At 56.0% G+C, this 16,823-nt stretch overlaps 1 long non-coding RNA gene across 1 annotated transcript; it reads right to left on the bottom strand.

The window, feature by feature from the left end:
• Positions 1–5,251: 5,251 nt before the first annotated feature.
• LOC138750313 (uncharacterized) lies at positions 5,252–10,328 on the bottom strand. The gene is made up of 3 exons (XR_011349252.1): positions 9,775–10,328; positions 8,596–8,894; positions 5,252–6,085 (listed from the first exon to the last, which is right to left on the bottom strand). It is a non-coding gene; the product is annotated as an uncharacterized lncRNA (long non-coding RNA).
• Positions 10,329–16,823: the final 6,495 nt, after the last annotated feature.

Here is a 16,823-nt window from a genome sequence, read left to right as displayed (position 1 = left end):
ACCCGTCCTCCCTCAGCCTTTTGGGTCCCCGTCCCCCCTCAGCCTTCAGGGTCCCCGTGCCCCGAGCCTTCTGGGTCCCCGTCCCCCCTGAGCCTTCTGGGTCCCCGTCCCCCCTGAGCCTGCTGGGTCCCCGTCCCCGTACCCCCTCAGCCTTCTGGGGTCCCCGTCCCCCCTCAGCCTTCTGGGTCCCCGTTCCCCCTCAGACTTCTAGGTCACCGTCCCCATCCGCCCTCAGCCTTCTGGGTCCCCGTCCCCCCTCAGCCTTCTGGGTCCCCGTCCCTCCTCAGCCTTCTGGGTCCCCGTCCCCCCTCAGCCTTCTGGGTCCACGTCCCACCTCAGCCTTCTGGGTCCCCGTCGCCCCTCAGCCTTCTGGGTCCCCGTCCCCCCTCAGCCTTCTGGGTCCCCGTCCCCCCTCAGCCTTCTCGGTCCCCGTCCCCCCTCAGCCTTCTGGGTCCCCGTCCCCGTCCCCCCTCAGCCTTCTGGGTCCCGGTCCCCCCTCAGCCTTCTGGGAACCGGTCCCTCCTCAGCCTTCTGGGTCCCCGTCCCCCCTCAGCCTTCTGGGTCCACGTCCCCCCTCAGCCTTCTGGGTCCCCGTTCCCCCTCAGCCTTCTGGGTCCCCGTCCCCCTCAGCCTTCTGGGTCCCGGTCCCCCCTCAGCCTTCTGGGTCCCCGTCCCCACACAGCCTTCTGGCTCGCCGTCCCCTCTCAGCCTTCTGGGTCCCCGTCCCCCCTCAGCCGTCTGGGTCCCCGTCCCCCCACAGCCTTCAGGGTCCCCGTCCCCCCTCAGCCCTCTGGATCCCCGTCCCCGTCCCCCCTCAGCTTTTTGGATCTCAGCCTTCTGGGTCCCCGTCCCCCCTCAGCCTTCTGGGTCCCCGTCCCCCCTCAGCCCTCTGGATCCCCGTCCCCGTCCCCCCTCAGCCTTTTGGATCCCCGTCCCTCTCAGCCTTTTGGATCCCTGTCCCTCTCCCCCCTCAGCCTTCTGGGTCCCGTCCCCCCTCAGCCTTCTGGGTCTCCGTCCACCCTCAGCATTCTTGGTCCCCGTCCCCCCTCAGCCTTGTGGGTCCCCGTCCCCCCTCAGCCTTCAGGGTCCCCGTCCCCCCTCAGCCTTCAGGGTCCCCGTCCCCCCTCAGCCTTCTGGGTCCCCGTCCCCCCTCAGCCTTCTGGGTCCCCGTCCCCCCTCAGCCTTCTGGGTCCTCGTCCCCCCTCAGCCTTCTAGGTCCCCGTCCCCCCTCAGCCTTCTAGGTCCCCGTCCCCCCTCAGCCTTCTAGGTCCCCGTCCCCCCTCAGCCTTCTGGGTCCCGGTCCCCCCTCATCCTTCTGGGTCCCCGTCCCCACACAGCCTTCTGGGTCCCCGTCCCCTCTCAGCCTTCTGGGTCGCCGTCCCACTCAGCCTTCTGGGTCCCCGTCCCCGTCCCCGTCCCGCCTCAGCCTTCTGGGTCCCAGTCACCCTCAATCTTCTGGGTCTGCGTCCCCCCTCAGCCCTCTGGATCCCCGTCCCCCCTCAGCCTTCTGGCTACCCGTCCCCCCTCAGCCTTCTGGGTCCCGGTCCCCCCTCAGCCTTCTGGGTCCCCGTCCCCACACAGCCTTCCGGGTCCCCGTCCCCTCTCAACCTTCTGGGTCGCCCTCCCGCTCAGCTTTCTGGATCCCCGTCCCCCCTCAGCCGTCTAGGTCCCCGTCCCCCCACAGCCTTCTGGGTCCCTGTCCCCCCTCAGCCCTCTGGATCCCCGTCCCCATCCCCCCTCAGCCTTTTGGGTCTCAGCCTTCTGGGTCCCCATCCCCCCTCAGCCTTCTGGGACCCCGTCCCCCCTCAGCCCTCTGGAACCCCGTCCCCGTCCCCCCTCAGCCTTTTGGATCCCGATCCCTCTCCCCCCTCAGCCTTCTGGGTCCCCGTCCCCCCTCAGCCTTCTGGGTCCCCGTCCCCCCTCAGCCTTCTGGGTCCCCGTCCCCCCTCAGCCTTCTGGGTCCCCGTCCCCCCTCAGCCTTCTGGGTCCCCGTCCCCCCTCAGCCTTCTGGGTCCCCGTCCCCCCTCAGCCTTGTGGGTCCCCGTCCCGCCTCAGCCATGTGGGTCCCCGTATCCCCTCAGGCTTGTGGGTCCCCGTACCCCCTCAGGCTTGTGGGTCCCCGTCCCCCCTCAGCCTTCTGGGTCCCCGTCCCCCCTCAGCCTTGTGGGTCCCCGTCCCGCCTCAGCCATGTGGGTCCCCGTATCCCCTCAGGCTTGTGGGTCCCCGTACCCCCTCAGGCTTGTGGGTCCCCGTCCCCACTCAGGCTTGTGGGTCCCCGTCCCCCCTCAGGCTTGTGGGTCCACGTTCTCCCCTCAGCCTTCTGGGTCTCCGTCCCCCCTCAGCCTTCTGGGTCCCAGTTCCCCCTCAGCCTTCTGGGTCCCCGTCCCCCCTCAGCCTTCTGGGTCCACGCCCTCGCTCAGCCTTCTGGGTCTCCGTCCTCCCTCAGCCTTCTGGGTCCCAGTTCCCCCTCAGCCTTCTGGGTCCCCGTCCCAGTTCCCCCTCAGCCTTCTGGGACCCCGTCCCCGTCCCCCCTCAGCCTTCTGGGTCCCCGTCCCCGTCACCCCTCAGCCTTCTGGGTCCCCGACCCCCTCAGCCTTCTGGGTCCCCGTCCCCCCTCAGCCTTCTGGGTCCCCGTCCCCCCTCAGCCTTCTGGGTCCCCGTCCCCCCTCAGCCTTCTGGGTCCCCGTCCCCCCTCAGCTTTCTGGGTCCCCGTCCCCCCTCAGCCTTTGGGTCCCCGTCCCCCCTCAGCCTTCTGGGTCCTGATCACCCTCACCCTTCTGGGTCCTGATCACCCTCACCCCTCTGGGTCCTGATCACCCTCACCCCTCTGGGTCCTGATCAACCTCACCCCTCTGGGTCCTGATCACCCTCACCTTTCTGGGTCCTGATCACCCTCACCCCTCTGGGTCCTGATCACCCTCACCCCTCTGGCGGGACCCCCTCACCCTTCTGGGTCCTTGTCCCCTCTCCCAGCAGCCTCACCATTCCCCTGCCCCCCTCAGCCTCGCGATTCCCTGACCCCCCCTCAGCCTCGCGGGTCCCCGACGCCCCCCTCAGCCTCGCGGGTCCCCGACGCCCCCCTCAGCCTCGCGGGTCCCCGACACCCACCCCTCAGCCTCGCGTGTCCCCGACACCCCCCCTCAGCCTCGCGGGTCCCCGACCCCCCCCTCTCAACCTCGCGGGTCACCGACCCCCGCCTCAGCCTCGCGGGTCCCCCGACCCCCCTCAGCCTCGCAGGTCCCCCGAACCCCGCCTCAGCCTCGCGGGTCCCCCGACCCCCCTCAGACTCGCGGGTCCCCCGACCCCCCTCAGCCTCGCGGGTCCCCCGACCCCCCTCAGCCTCGCGGGTCCCCCGACCCCCCTCAGCCTCGCGGGCCCCGACTCCCCTCAGACTCGCGGGCCCCCTCAGTCTCGCGGGTCCCCCTCCCCCCCTCAGCCTCGCGGACCCGACCCCCCCCTCTCAGCCTCGCGGGCCCCGACCCCCCCCCTCAGCCTCGCGGGCCCCGACCCCCCCCCTCAGCCTCGCGGGCCCCGACCCCCCCCTCAGCCTCGCGGGCCCCGACCCCCCCCTCAGCCTCACGGACCCCGACCCCGCTCAACCTCGCGGGCCCCGAGCCCCCCTTCAGCCTCTCGGGCCCCGACCCCCCTCAGCCTCGCGGGTCCCCGACTACCACACACCCTAATGTCACCCCGCCACAAACTCCCTCACGGTTCCCCGGCCCCACCTCACAACCATCTCCCCGCCAGTTCCCCTCCGAGCTCCGGCCGCCCCGGACCCAAAGGGCGACCCGTGGAAACTCCCTCCTCCCTGGTCTCGCTCCCAAAATGCCCCGATTCCCGCCCGTGAAGCACCGACACGAACCTCTCCCGCTCGAGACCAACTGCTCCAAAGGCGGGAAAGATCAACAACATGGCGGCCCCCAGGGGTCGCTCTCGCGAGAGCTTGAGCCACCCCTCCACGGGATCTCTTGCCAGCCCAGTCCCACTGGGGAAGGGGCCGAGAGCTGCCTCGGGCCTCCAGTCCATCTCCCCTTCAGGCTGCACATTTCCACACCAGGACCTGCCCCACATTCCCCCCCAAGATTCCAGTCCATCCCACCTCCACCACCTTGGCCCAAAACTCATTCCACGCTCCCACCCCCCTCTGAGGGAAGAAAATCCCCCTTCAATCTCAATCCATGTCCTCCTCTTTGAATCTCTCTCACTCTCCTTGGAAACAGCCTGTCCCCATGGACACGATCCGTCCCCCCTCACAATTTTCAAATCTTCCTCAATCTTCTACGCTCCAGGGAATAAAGTCCCAGCCTGTCCAACCTTCCCCTGGAACTCAAACCCCGAAAGCCAGAACACCTTCTTGTCCCTCTCCTCGACGCGCTGTCTCATTCCTATCCTTCCTCTCCTCCAGCCACCCAAACGGCACACAATGTTCCCAAGTTGGCCTCACCCATGCCTCGTCCAACTTCCTCGTGGCCTCCCACCTCCTGCACTCAATCCTCTCATTTCTGAAGGCCAAAATACCAGAAGCTTTCTTCACTCCCCCCACCACCCCCCCCCCCATCTCCACATGGGACTCCACTTTCGGGCAGTTCTGTACCACAGTTCCTCAATCCCTTTGTTTGACAACACTCCTCAATGGTGTACCATTTAACATTCAAACTCTTACGTTTTAAGAATCAATTGCAGAGATCCATGGATGTGGGGAGTCAGGAGGGTTAGGGACTGGGTGCAGGTCGACGAGACTGGCAGAATGATATTTCACCATGGACGAGAAGGGCTGAAGGGTCTCTTTTCTTTGCTGTGGTGTTTCTAGGTAGAGTTCACACCATTCTCAGGAAGGAGGATGAGCAGACAGATGTCATGGTCCAAGGGTAGGAAAGGTGATGAGATCCTGCCAGGAGAGACGAGGGAGTTAAGTGCGAAGGTGAAGGGCACAACCAAGGGGTCTCTCTCTCTCTCTGTCTGTGTGTGTGTGTGTGTCACTACGACTGTGTGTGACTCTCTCTGTCTGTGTGTCTCTCTGTCTGTGTGTCTCTCTGTCTGTGTGTCTCTCTGTCTGTGTGTCTCTCTCTGTCTGTGTCTCTCTCTCTGTCTGTGTCTCTCTCTCTTTCTGTGTCTCTCTCTGTCTGTGTCTCTCTGTCTGTGTGTGTCTGTCTGTGTGTGTCTGTCTGTGTGTGTCTGTCTGTGTGTGTCTGTCTGTGTGTGTCTCTCTGTCTCTCTCGCTGTCAGTGTCTCTCTCTCTGTCTGTGTGTGTTTCTGTGTGTGTGTGTCTGTGTATCTGTCTCTCTGTGTCTGTGTGTGTGTCTGTCTGTCTGGGTATGTGTGTGTCTCTCTCGGTGTCTCTCTGTCTGTTTGTGTGTGTGTCTCTCTCTGTGTCTCTGTGTGTGTCACTGTCTGTGTGTCTCTCTCCCTCTGTCTAAATGAGTGTCTCTGTGTCTGTATGTGTGTGTGTCTCTCTCTCTGTCTGTGTATCTGTGTGTGTCTCTGTATCTGCGTGTCTCTGTGTCTGTGTGTGTCTCTGTCTCTCTGTGTGTCTGTCTCTGTCTGTGTGTGTGTCTGTCTCTCTGTCGTGTGTGTATCTCTCTCTGTCTCTATGTGTGTCTCTCTGTCTCTGTTTGTGTGTCTCTCTCTCTCCGTCTGTGTGTGTCTCTCTCCGTCTATGTGTGTCTATCTGTCTGTCTGTGTCTCTGTCTGTGTGTGTCTGTCTGTCTCTCTGTCAGTGTCTCTCTCTCCGTCTGTGTGTGTCTCTCTCCGTCTGTGTGTGTCTATCTGTCTGTGTGTGTCTCTGTCTGTGTGTGTCTGTCTGTCTCTCTGTCTCGCTGTCAGTGTCTCTCTCTCTGTCTGTGTGTGTTTCTGTGTGTGTCTCTCTGTGTGCATGTGTGTCCGTGTGTGTGTGTATCTGTCTCTCTGTGTCTGTGTGTGTGTGTCTGTCTGGGTATGTGTGTGTCTCTCTCTCAGTGTCTCTAATATGTGCTTATTCATTACCCACCATTGTCCATCCCTACTGATGGTGCAGGCTTTGTTCCCCAAGGCGTCCGTATTGGCTGTCCATAGACCATCTCTGCCCCAACGCATTCCTCGGTGTCACCTACGTTAAAATCAAGATGGCATCAGCACCTTTTTGGGCACTTTTAGCCGTGTTTCCTCAGTTGTTCTGGCCAGTTTTGTGTTTCGTTCACATATTCCTGCTGCCTGGAGTTAATGGCACTCGTGGAAGATTGCCAGTTCCTGAAACAATTCTTCATTTATCTTATTTGTAACATTTTTACATTTAATTTAACATATGCATTAAAAAACTTAAATTTCTTCTTTGAAAATAAGATAAAATTAATGCATAGTGATTTAAAAAGTAACCCCTCCCACAGCTGCCCAATAGAAAACAATAAAGAGAGAAAACATCTAGATAGTATTTATAAAAATTGAGCAAAACTCTCAAATAAAATCTTGCTTTTCTTGGTTAATAGGAGTCAGAAAGTTCGTGTTGGGTGATTAAAACTTAATTCCTACAATTAGTAAATACACATCCCAAATCTTCAAAAGAGAAATTCAAATTTGTTCCGTGAATTCGATGTAATTATTTCAAGTGGGATACAACGGGCTATTTCAGTGTGGCCATCGACCCATTCCCAAATACGCATCGGACTTCCAAGTTACTGCCACACATTTTACCCCTATAACAATTACAGCACAGAAACAGGTCATTTGGCCCTTCTTGTCTGCACTGAACTAAATACTCTCCTCTCGTACCACCTCTCTGCATTCCCCTCCCCTCCAATTTTCCCTGAAATGACAAAATGGACCCAGCCGCCACTATTTCTCCCGGAAGCTCACTCCACTGAACCACCACTCTGAGTCAAGAAGATCCCCCTCATGTTACTTCCAAACTTTTGCCTCTTAACTCAATACCTCCTGTTTCAATCTCTGCTCCCCGCAATGAAAAAAGTCTCTCCACATCAATTCGTTCTATCCTCCTAGTAATTTTAAAGACCTCAATCAAATCCCCTCTCAACCATCTACAATCCAAAGAATAAAGACATCATTTGCTCAATCTTTCTTTGTAATCTAGTTGCTGATATCCAGGTAACATTGACGTAAATCTTCTCTGCACCCTCTCGACTTTGTTGATAGCTTTCCTCTCATCTGGTGACCAGAACTGCACACAGTACTCTCAACAGGGCCTCACCAATACCTTGTCTAGTCTCAACCTCACTGCCCGACTCCAGTATTCTATGCTATGGTTGATTAAGGCCTGCTATTTGAACAGATACTTTTCGAGGTACTCTCTGATTACCCTCCAATAATTAACCTATCACTGTCAGGCTCACCTGGTTGGCTTTTGAAGCCGTTTTTAAACAAAGGAACATTAGATTACATCCATTCCTCTGGCACCTCACCCGTGGATAAACAGGTTTTAAATATTTCTGTCAGAGCCCTTGCAATTTCTACTCTTCTTTCCCTCAAGGCCAAGGGAATATCATGTCAGACCTCCATCCACCAACAGACAAAAATCAGCCATCACAAGGTGAAGGCAGGACAGTAGTCCCACCTCTCCAGCACGAGTCACCCCAGGATCAAATCAGCACTGACTGCAAGAAGTTTCTACATCCTCTCGGTGTCTGTGTGGATTTCCTCCCACACTCCACAGCTCAAGGGGGCCGTAAGTTCATTGGCGATTTGGGAAGCTCAAGGCCATGGGGTGGAAGTGCACATTCTGGTCCTGGGGCCATCAATTCAATTCAACAGCACAGATGAACCTTTGGGCACGACCTGATCTTTTTCTGGTTTCAAACTCATTATTTTTGAAAATTGTATGTGCACCTCTAATGCAACACGACTGCTGCAAAACAGGCTTCATGATACATATCCATGACAAGAACTCGGGAGAATCAGATTTGGTTACTAGACTTTTGAACAGAACAGTATCTGGACATTTTATCCCTAAACTGAAACTTTATAGACATACAGAACAAAAAGAGGGCAAAACAAGCTTGTGTCTCACCAATACCACAATTCACGGCACTTTTTAAGTTCTCAAGGGTGGCAGAAAACACAAAGAACAGACAAACTCCTTCCACATTGTCACTTTGAGAGCTTTGGACTCACCATGCTATAAATATTGCCAAGCCATCACTCCAAATCAATGACCAAAAGTACTGGCTGAGGGATAGATTTGAGACATTTTAACTGCTATGTAGCAATCAGGCACAAGGAAAATTGCTGCTTCCATTGTAAAGTATTTAAGAATCTCAGACCACAAACAACCTTCACCCCAAAAAACAAGCAATTCTCCACAATAAAACTAGGTTTCCTACCTGTCTGCAAGTATCTGCTCTCTTGAGTCTGAATGGCACAACTGGGGAAACCGTTTCAAACCCATGACCTGAAACAGCATATTCTCTTCCCCTAATTGGAGCTGTCTTGCAATTGGCCACCACTGCCCGAGCAAGAATGAACTGGGAGATCTCACACTTGCTCCTTCACAGGTGAGACCTCCCTGTGCATTGGAGCTCCATATTATCCATCTTGCTCTATTTTGTTAACCTTAATCAAGTCTCCTCTCATTCTCCAACACTCCCATGAAAAATAAAAATCATGTACCCTGTAGTTCGCGAGTCCGGACACCAGGTGGTGGTATTATACCTAGATCTCTCTCTCTCCCTTGCTTCATGCATGCAGTACTCAGTGTGAACAGGCGGTGGCAGCACTTTACAGCCCTTGCAATCTGCAGCTTGGACAGTAATGGTTGGTTTGCACCAAGATTGAAGATTTGGAGATTTCCCATTGATTGGCAGAGAACATACTCGACATCACATCCAACCCTGAGATTCCCTTTTTTCTGTGGACACGGCCGAATTACCACGAATGGGTCGTGCAAAAATAAACGGTTCAGTGGAAACCTGGAAAGATAAAAGAATTGAAAACAAAGAAAATCAATAAAGTGCTGCAAGAGTCCTGAAATGAGTTCCTGATTGAGTTTGTTGTTGAGGAGTCTGAAGGTGGAGGGAGAGCAGCTGTTCCTGAACCTGGGGGTGTGAGTCTTGAGGCACCGAGAATTCTTTCCTGATGGCAGCAGTGAGAAGAGAAAGAGAGAGTGTGGATCTTTGGTGATTGCTGATGTTTTCTGACAGCACCATTCCCTGTCGATAAACTCAATAGTGGGGAGAGTTTTGTCTGTGATGTCCTGGGCTGTGTCCACGACCTTTTGGAGGGCTTTATTCTCAGGGGTATTGGTGTCCCCATACCAGACCATGATGCAGCCAGTCAGCACACTTTCCACCACATCTCTGTCAAAATTTGCCAGGGTTTCTGGTGTCATCCCAAACCTCCACAAACCCCTGAGGAATTAGAGGCGCTGACATGCTTTCTTCACGAGGACATTGGTGTTGGGTCCAGGAAGAATTTTTGAGATGGTGACTCCCAAGAACCTAAATTCGCTCACCCTCTCCACCCCTGATCCCCCAATCATCACTGGATTTTAAACCTCTGGCTTTCCATTCCTGAACTCAACAATCAACTCCTTGGTTTTGGTGACATTGAGTGCGAGGTTGTTGTTGATGCACCATTCAGCTCGGTTTTCAAACTCCCTCCTGCATGTGGACTCATCCCCTTCCTTTATACAACCCACGTCCGTGGTATCGTCAGCAAATTTGGAGGGGATATTGTTGATGTACCGAGCCACACAGTCGTGGGTGTAAAGTGAGTAGAGTGGGGGCTAAGAACACAGCCCTGTGGTGCTCTGGTACTGATGGAGATCGTGGAGGGGATATTCTTACCAACCTTCACTGATTGTGGTCTGGAGGTGTTAACTCCCAGGTCTTGGAGTTTGCTGGTCAGTTTGGAGGGGATGATGGTGTTAAATGCCGAGCTGTAGTTGATAAAGAGCATCTTTACTGTTCAGGTGCTCCAGGGATTGGTGTAGGGCCAGTAAGACAACATCTGCTGTTATTATGAGAGGCGAACTGGAATGGATCCACATCACCACTCAGACAGGAGCCTTTCCAAACACTTCTTCACTGTTAATGCAAGTGCAACTGGTCGATAGTCATTCAGGCAGGTGATTACACTCTTCTTGGGCTCCGGTGTGATTGACACCTGTTGGAAACAGATGGGGACCAGTCAGGATGCTTTCCTTGGATACCAGATGGCAGTTTGGCAGGGGGACGGGAACCACAATATGAGAGCAGAAGTTCAAAAGCATGAGGGGACATGTTCTGAGTTTGTCAAAAAAAAAGACAGGCAGAGGAAAAAAACAGATGGAGTCAGTCAGAGGGTTTGAAATGTCTATTTCAATGCAAGGAATAAAGGGGATGAACTTTGAGCATGGATCAGTATGTACAACTATGATGTTGTGACTGTTACAGAGTCTTGGTTGGAGGAAGGGCAGGATTTGCTGATGCAGGTCCTAGGGTTTGGGTTTAAAAGGAATAGAATGAGGGGTAGTGGGGTGGGGGGCGAATAATGTTACTGGTCAGGGATAGTATCCCAGCTATAGAAAGGGAGGAATTTGCAGAGGGGGTGTCCACTGAGACAGTGGGGATATTTAAAAGATATGGATAGAAGAAGAGTAGTAGCCTGTATTGTCATTTAAAACCAGGACACAGTTTAAAAATGAAATGACAGCCTCCAGAAACTACAATGCTAACCAGCAAACTGTGATTCCACATCAGGCAACACAAGATGCCATTTCAACTCCAGATAAAAGATCAAAACTACACAAGACTAAAATGCACCTATATAACGAGAAGAAAAAAGTCCCAACAATGGCACAGACTCGGGAACCTCCAGGCCAGGTTCACTCCAGTCACCGGGACATCTCCTCTGCAGATCAGACAGCCAGGCATACACCATTCACTCCAGGCGTCCAGATGCAGATCTGCCACAGCAGGTGGGGAAACAGAGGAGGAGAAAGCAAAGTAGGGAAACAGAGGGATGGAAATATCGAAGTGGAAACGGAGGGGGTGAAACGGAGGGAGACAAACAGAGGCGGGGAAACGGAGGCGGCAAAACAGGAAGGGAAACAGAGGCGTTGGAACAGATGGTTGGAATAAGAATAGAGGAAAGAGTGGTGGAGAAATCAAGGTAGGGAAAGAGAGACGGGGAATGAGAGACGGGGAATCAGAGGCGGGGATTCAGAGGGGGGAAAAGAGAGGCGGGGAAAGAGAGGCGGGGAAAGAGCCAGGGACTCTGAAGCAGGGAATCAAAGACGGGGAATCAGATTCGGGGAATCAGAGGTGGGGAATCAGAGGACGGAAAAGAGATGTGGGGAATGAGAGGCAGAGAAGGAGGTGCGGAAAAAACGCAGGGAAATAGAGGCAGGGTATCAGACGTGGGGAATCAGAGGCAGGAAATTAGAGGCGGGGAATCAGAGGGGGGAACAGAGATGTGGGGAAAGAGAGGCAGAGAAAGAGGCACGGAAATAGATGGAGGGAAAGAGAGGTGGTTAATCAGAGGTGGGGAATCAGACACGGGAAAACATAGGCGGGAAATCAGAGGCGGGGAATCAGAGGCGGGGAATCAGAGTCATGGTATCAGAGGCGGGGAATCTGAGGCGGGGAATCAGAGGCGGGAAAAGAGATGTGGGAAAAGAGAGGCAGAGAAGGAGGCACAAAAATAGTGGCAGGGAAAGAGGCGGTGAATCAGGGGTGGGGAATCAGAGGCGGGGACACAGAGGCGGGGAATCAGAGGCGGAGAAACGGAGGTGGAGAATCAGAGGGCGGAAAAGAGATGTGGGGAAAGAGAGGCCAGGAAAGAGGCACGGAAAGAGAGGCGGGGAAAGAGGCACGGAAAGAGAGGCGGGAAATGAGAGGTGGCAAATCAGAGGCGGGGAATCAGAGGATGGGAATCAGAGGCGGGGAATCAGAGGCGGGGAATCAGAGGCGGGGAATCAGAGGCGGGGATTCAGAGAGGGGGAATCAGAGGCGGTGATTCAGAGGCGGGGATTCAGAGGCGTGGAATCAGAGGCAGGGAATTTGAGGTGGGGAATCAGAGGCGGGGAATCAGAGGCGGGGAATCAGAGGCGGAGAATCAGAGGCGGGGATTCAGAGGCGTGGAATCAGAGGCAGGGAATTTGAGGCAGGGATTCTGAGGTGGGAAATCAGAGGCTGAGATTGAAAGGGGGAGAATCAGAAGGGGGAAAAGAAATGTGGGGAAAGAGAGGCATGGAAAGAGCCAGGGACTCTGAAGCAGGGAATCGGAGGCAGGGAAACAGAGTCGGAGAAACGGAGGCGGGGAATCAGAAGCGGGGAATCAGAGGGCGGAAAAGAGATGTGGGGAAAGAGAGGCAGGGAAAGAGGCGCGGAAATAGACGCAGGGAAAGAGAGGCGGAGTATCAGATGTGGGGAATTCAAGGCGGGGAATCAGAGGCGGGGAAAGAGATGTGGGGAAAGAGAGGCAGGGAAAGAGGCAAGGAAATAGAGGTGGGGAATCAGAGGCGGGGAATCAGAGGCGGGGAATCAGAGGCGGGGAATCAGAGGCGGGGAATCAGAGGCGGGGAATCAGAGGCGGGGAATCAGAGGCGGAGAATCAGAGGCGTGGAATCAGAGGGGGGAATAGAGATGTGGGAAAAGAGAGGCGGCGAAAGGGAGGCGGGGAAAGAGTCAGAGACTCTGAAGCAGGGAATCGGAGTCGGGGAATCAGAGGCAGAGGAACGGAGGCGTGGAATCAGAGGTGGGGAATCAGAGGCGGGGAATCAGAGGCGGGGAATCAGAGGCGGGGATTCAGAGGGGGGGAATCATAGGCGGGGATTCAGAGAGGGGGAATCAGAGGCGGTGATTCAGAGGCGGGGATTCAGAGGCGTGGAATCAGAGGCAGGGAATTTGAGGTGGGGAATCAGAGGCGGGGAAGCAGAGGCGGGGAAGCAGAGGCGGGGAAGCAGAGGCGGGGAAGCAGAGGCGGGGAATCAGAGGCAGGGAATCAGAGGCGGGGAATTTGAGGTGGGGATTCTGAGGTGGGAAATCAGAGGCTGAGATTGAAAGGGGGAGAATCAGAAGGGGGAAAAGAAATGTGGGGAAAGAGAGGCATGGAAAGAGCCAGGGACTCTGAAGCAGGGAATCGGAGGCAGGGAATCAGAGGCGGAGAATCAGAGGCAGGGAATCTGAGGCGGGGAATCAGAGGCGTGGAATCAGAGGGGGGAATAGAGATGTGGGAAAAGAGAGGCAGCGAAAGGGAGGCGGGGAAAGTGTCAGAGACTCTGAAGCAGGGAATCGGAGTCGGGGAATCAGAGTCGGGGAATCAGAGTCGGGGAATCAGTGTCAGGGAATTAGAGTCGGGGAATCAGCGGTGGGGAATCAGAGGCGGAGAATCAGAGGCGGGGAATCAGAGGCGGGGAATCAGTGGGCGGAAATGAGATGTGGGAAAAGAGAGGCAGAGAAAGAGGCACGAAAATAGTGGCAGGGAAAGAGAGGCGGGGAATCAGAGGCTGAAATTAAAAGGGGGTGAATCAGAGGGGGGAAAAGAGATGTGGGGAAACAAGGGCAGGGAAAGAGCCAGGGAAAGAGCCAGGGACTCTGAAGCAGGGAATCGGAGGCAGGGAAACAGAGGAAGGGAATCAGAGTCGGAGAAATATAGGCTGGGAATCAGAGGCGGGGAATCAGAGGCGGGAAATCAGAGGCGGGGAAGCAGAGGCGGGGAAGCAGAGGCGGGGAAGCAGAGGCGGGGAATCAGAGGCGGGGAATCTGAGGTGGGGATTCTGAGGCAGGGAATCTGAGGTGGGGAATCAGAGGCTGAGATTCAAAGGGGGAGAATCAGAAGGGGGAAAAGATATGTAGGGAAAGAGAGGCATGGAAGGAGCCAGGGACTCTGAAGCAGGTAATCGGAGGCAGGTAAACAGCGTCGGAGAACGGAGGCGGGGAATCAGAAGCGGGGAATCAGAGGGCGGAAAATAGATGTGGGGAAAGAGAGGCAGGGAAAGAGGCGCGGAAATAGACGCAGGGAAAGAGAGGCGGGGTATCAGATGTGGGGAATTCAAGGCGGGGAAAGAGATGTGGGGAAAGAGAGGCAGGGAAAGAGGCAAGGAAATAGAGGCGGGGAATCAGAGGTGGGGATTCAGAGGCAGGGAATCAGAGGGGGGGAATCAGAGGCAGGGAATCTGAGGCAGGGAATCTGAGGTGGGGAATCTGAGTCGGGGAATCAGAGGCGTGGAATCAGAGGGGGGAATAGAGATGTGGGAAAAGAGAGGCGGCGAAAGGGAGGCGGGGAAAGAGTCAGAGACTCTGAAGCAGGGAATCGGAGTCGGGGAATCAGAGTCGGGGAATCAGAGTCGGGGAATCAGAGTCGGGGAATCAGAGGTGGGGAATCAGAGTCGGGGAATCAGAGGCGGGGAATCAGAGGCGGGGAATCAGAGTCGTGGTTTCAGAGGCGGGGAATCTGAGGCGGGGAATCTGAGGCTGGGAAAGACATGTGGGAAAAGAGAGGCAGAGAAGGAGGCACAAAAATAGTGGCAGGGAAAGAGAGGCGGGGAATCAGGGGCGGGGAATCAGAGGCGGGGAATCAGAGGCGGGGAATCAGAGATAGTATCAGAGGCGGGGAATCTGAGGCGGGGAATCAGAGGCGGGGAAAGAGATGTGGGAAAAGAGAGGCAGGGAAAGAGGCGCGGAAATAGACGCAGGGAAAGAGAGGCGGGGATTCAGAGGGGGGGAATCAGAGGCGGGGAATCAGAGGCGGGGAATCAGAGGCGGGGAATCAGAGGCGGGAAATCAGAGGCGGGGAATCAGAGGCGGGGAATCAGAGGCGGGGAATCAGAGGCGGGGAAGCAGAGGCGGGGAAGCAGAGGCGGGGAAGCAGAGGCGGGGAAGCAGAGGCGGGGAATCAGAGGCGGGGAATTTGAGGTGGGGATTCTGAGGTGGGAAATCAGAGGCTGAGATTGAAAGGGGGAGAATCAGAAGGGGGAAAAGAAATGTGGGGAAAGAGAGGCATGGAAAGAGCCAGGGACTCTGAAGCAGGGAATCGGAGGCAGGGAAACAGAGTCGGAGAAACGGAGGCGGGGAATCAGAAGCGGGGAATCAGAGGGTGGAAAAGAGATGTGGGGAAAGAGAGGCAGGGAAAGAGGCGCGGAAATAGACGCAGGGAAAGAGAGGCGGAGTATCAGATGTGGGGAATTCAAGGCGGGGAATCAGAGGCGGGGAAAGAGATGTGGGGTAAGAGAGGCAGGGAAAGATGCGCGGAAATAGACGCAGGGAAAGAGAGGCGGGGTATCAGATGTGGGGAATCTGAGGTGGAAAATCTGAGGCGGGGAATCAGAGGCGTGGAATCCGAGGCGGGGAATCAGAGGCGGGGAATCAGAGTCGTATTATCTGAGGCGGGGAATCGGAGGCAGGGAATCAGAGGCGGGGAAAGAGATGTGGGAAAAGAGAGGCAGAGAAGGAGGCACGAAAATAGTGGCAGGGAAAGAGAGGCGGGGAATCAGAGGCGGGGAATCAGAGGCGGGGAATCAGAGGCGGGGAATCAGAGGCGGGAAATCAGAGGCGGGCAATCAGAGGCGGGGAAGCAGAGGCGGGGAAGCAGAGGCGGGGAAGCAGAGGCGGGGAAGCAGAGGCGGGGAAGCAGAGGCGGGGAATCAGAGGCGGGGAATTTGAGGTGGGGATTCTGAGGTGGGAAATCAGAGGCTGAGATTGAAAGGGGGAGAATCAGAAGGGGGAAAAGAAATGTGGGGAAAGAGAGGCATGGAAAGAGCCAGGGACTCTGAAGCAGGGAATCGGAGGCAGGGAAACAGAGTCGGAGAAACGGAGGCGGGGAATCAGAAGCGTGGAATCAGAGGGTGGAAAAGAGATGTGGGGAAAGAGAGGCAGGGAAAGAGGCGCGGAAATAGACGCAGGGAAAGAGAGGCGGAGTATCAGATGTGGGGAATTCAAGGCGGGGAATCAGAGGCGGGGAAAGAGATGTGGGGAAAGAGATGTGGGGAAAGAGAGGCAGGGAAAGAGGCAAGGAAATAGAGGTGGGGAATCAGAGGCAGGGAATCAGAGGCGGAGATCCAGAGGCAGGGAATCTGAGGCGGGGAATCTGAGGCGGGGAATCAGAGGCGTGGAATCAGAGGGGGGAATAGAGATGTGGGAAAAGAGAGGCGGCGAAAGGGAGGCGGGGAAAGAGTCAGAGACTCTGAAACAGGGAATCGGAGTCGGGGAATCAGAGTCGGGGAATCAGAGTCGGGGAATCAGTGTCAGGGAATCAGAGGCGGGGAATCAGAGTCGGGGAATCAGAGGCAGGGAATCAGAGGCGGAGAATCAGAGGCGGGGAATCAGAGGCGGGGAATCAGAGGTGGGGAATCTGAGGTGGGGATTCTGAGGCAGGGAATCTGAGGTGGGGAATCTGAGGTGGGGAATCCGAGGCTGAGATTCAAAGGGAGAGAATCAGAAGGGGGAAAAGATATGTAGGGAAAGAGAGGCATGGAAAGAGCCAGGGACTCTGAAGCAGGGAATCGGAGGCAGGGAAACAGAGTCGGAGAACGGAGGCGGGGAATCAGAAGCGGGGAATCAGAGGGCGGAAAAGAGATGTGGGGAAAGAGAGGCAGGGAAAGAGGCGCGGAAATAGACGCAGGGAGAGAGAGGCGGGGTATCAGATGTGGGGAATTCAAGGCGGGGAAAGAGATGTGGGGAAAGAGAGGCAGGGAAAGAGGCAAGGAAATAGAGGCGGGGAATCAGAGGTGGGGATTCAGAGGCAGGGAATCAGAGGGGGGGAATCAGAGGCAGGGAATCTGAGGCAGGGAATCTGAGGTGGGGAGTCTGTCGGGGAATCAGAGGCGTGGAATCAGAGGGGGGAATAGAGATGTGGGAAAAGAGAGGCGGCGAAAGGGAGGCGGGGAAAGAGTCAGAGACTCTGAAGCAGGGAATCGG

The sequence above is a fragment of the Narcine bancroftii genome, unplaced genomic scaffold (assembly GCF_036971445.1).
Source record: "Narcine bancroftii isolate sNarBan1 unplaced genomic scaffold, sNarBan1.hap1 Scaffold_115, whole genome shotgun sequence".
Taxonomy (NCBI): Eukaryota; Metazoa; Chordata; class Chondrichthyes; order Torpediniformes; family Narcinidae; genus Narcine; species Narcine bancroftii.
This window is presented reverse-complemented; position numbering and strand designations above follow the sequence as displayed.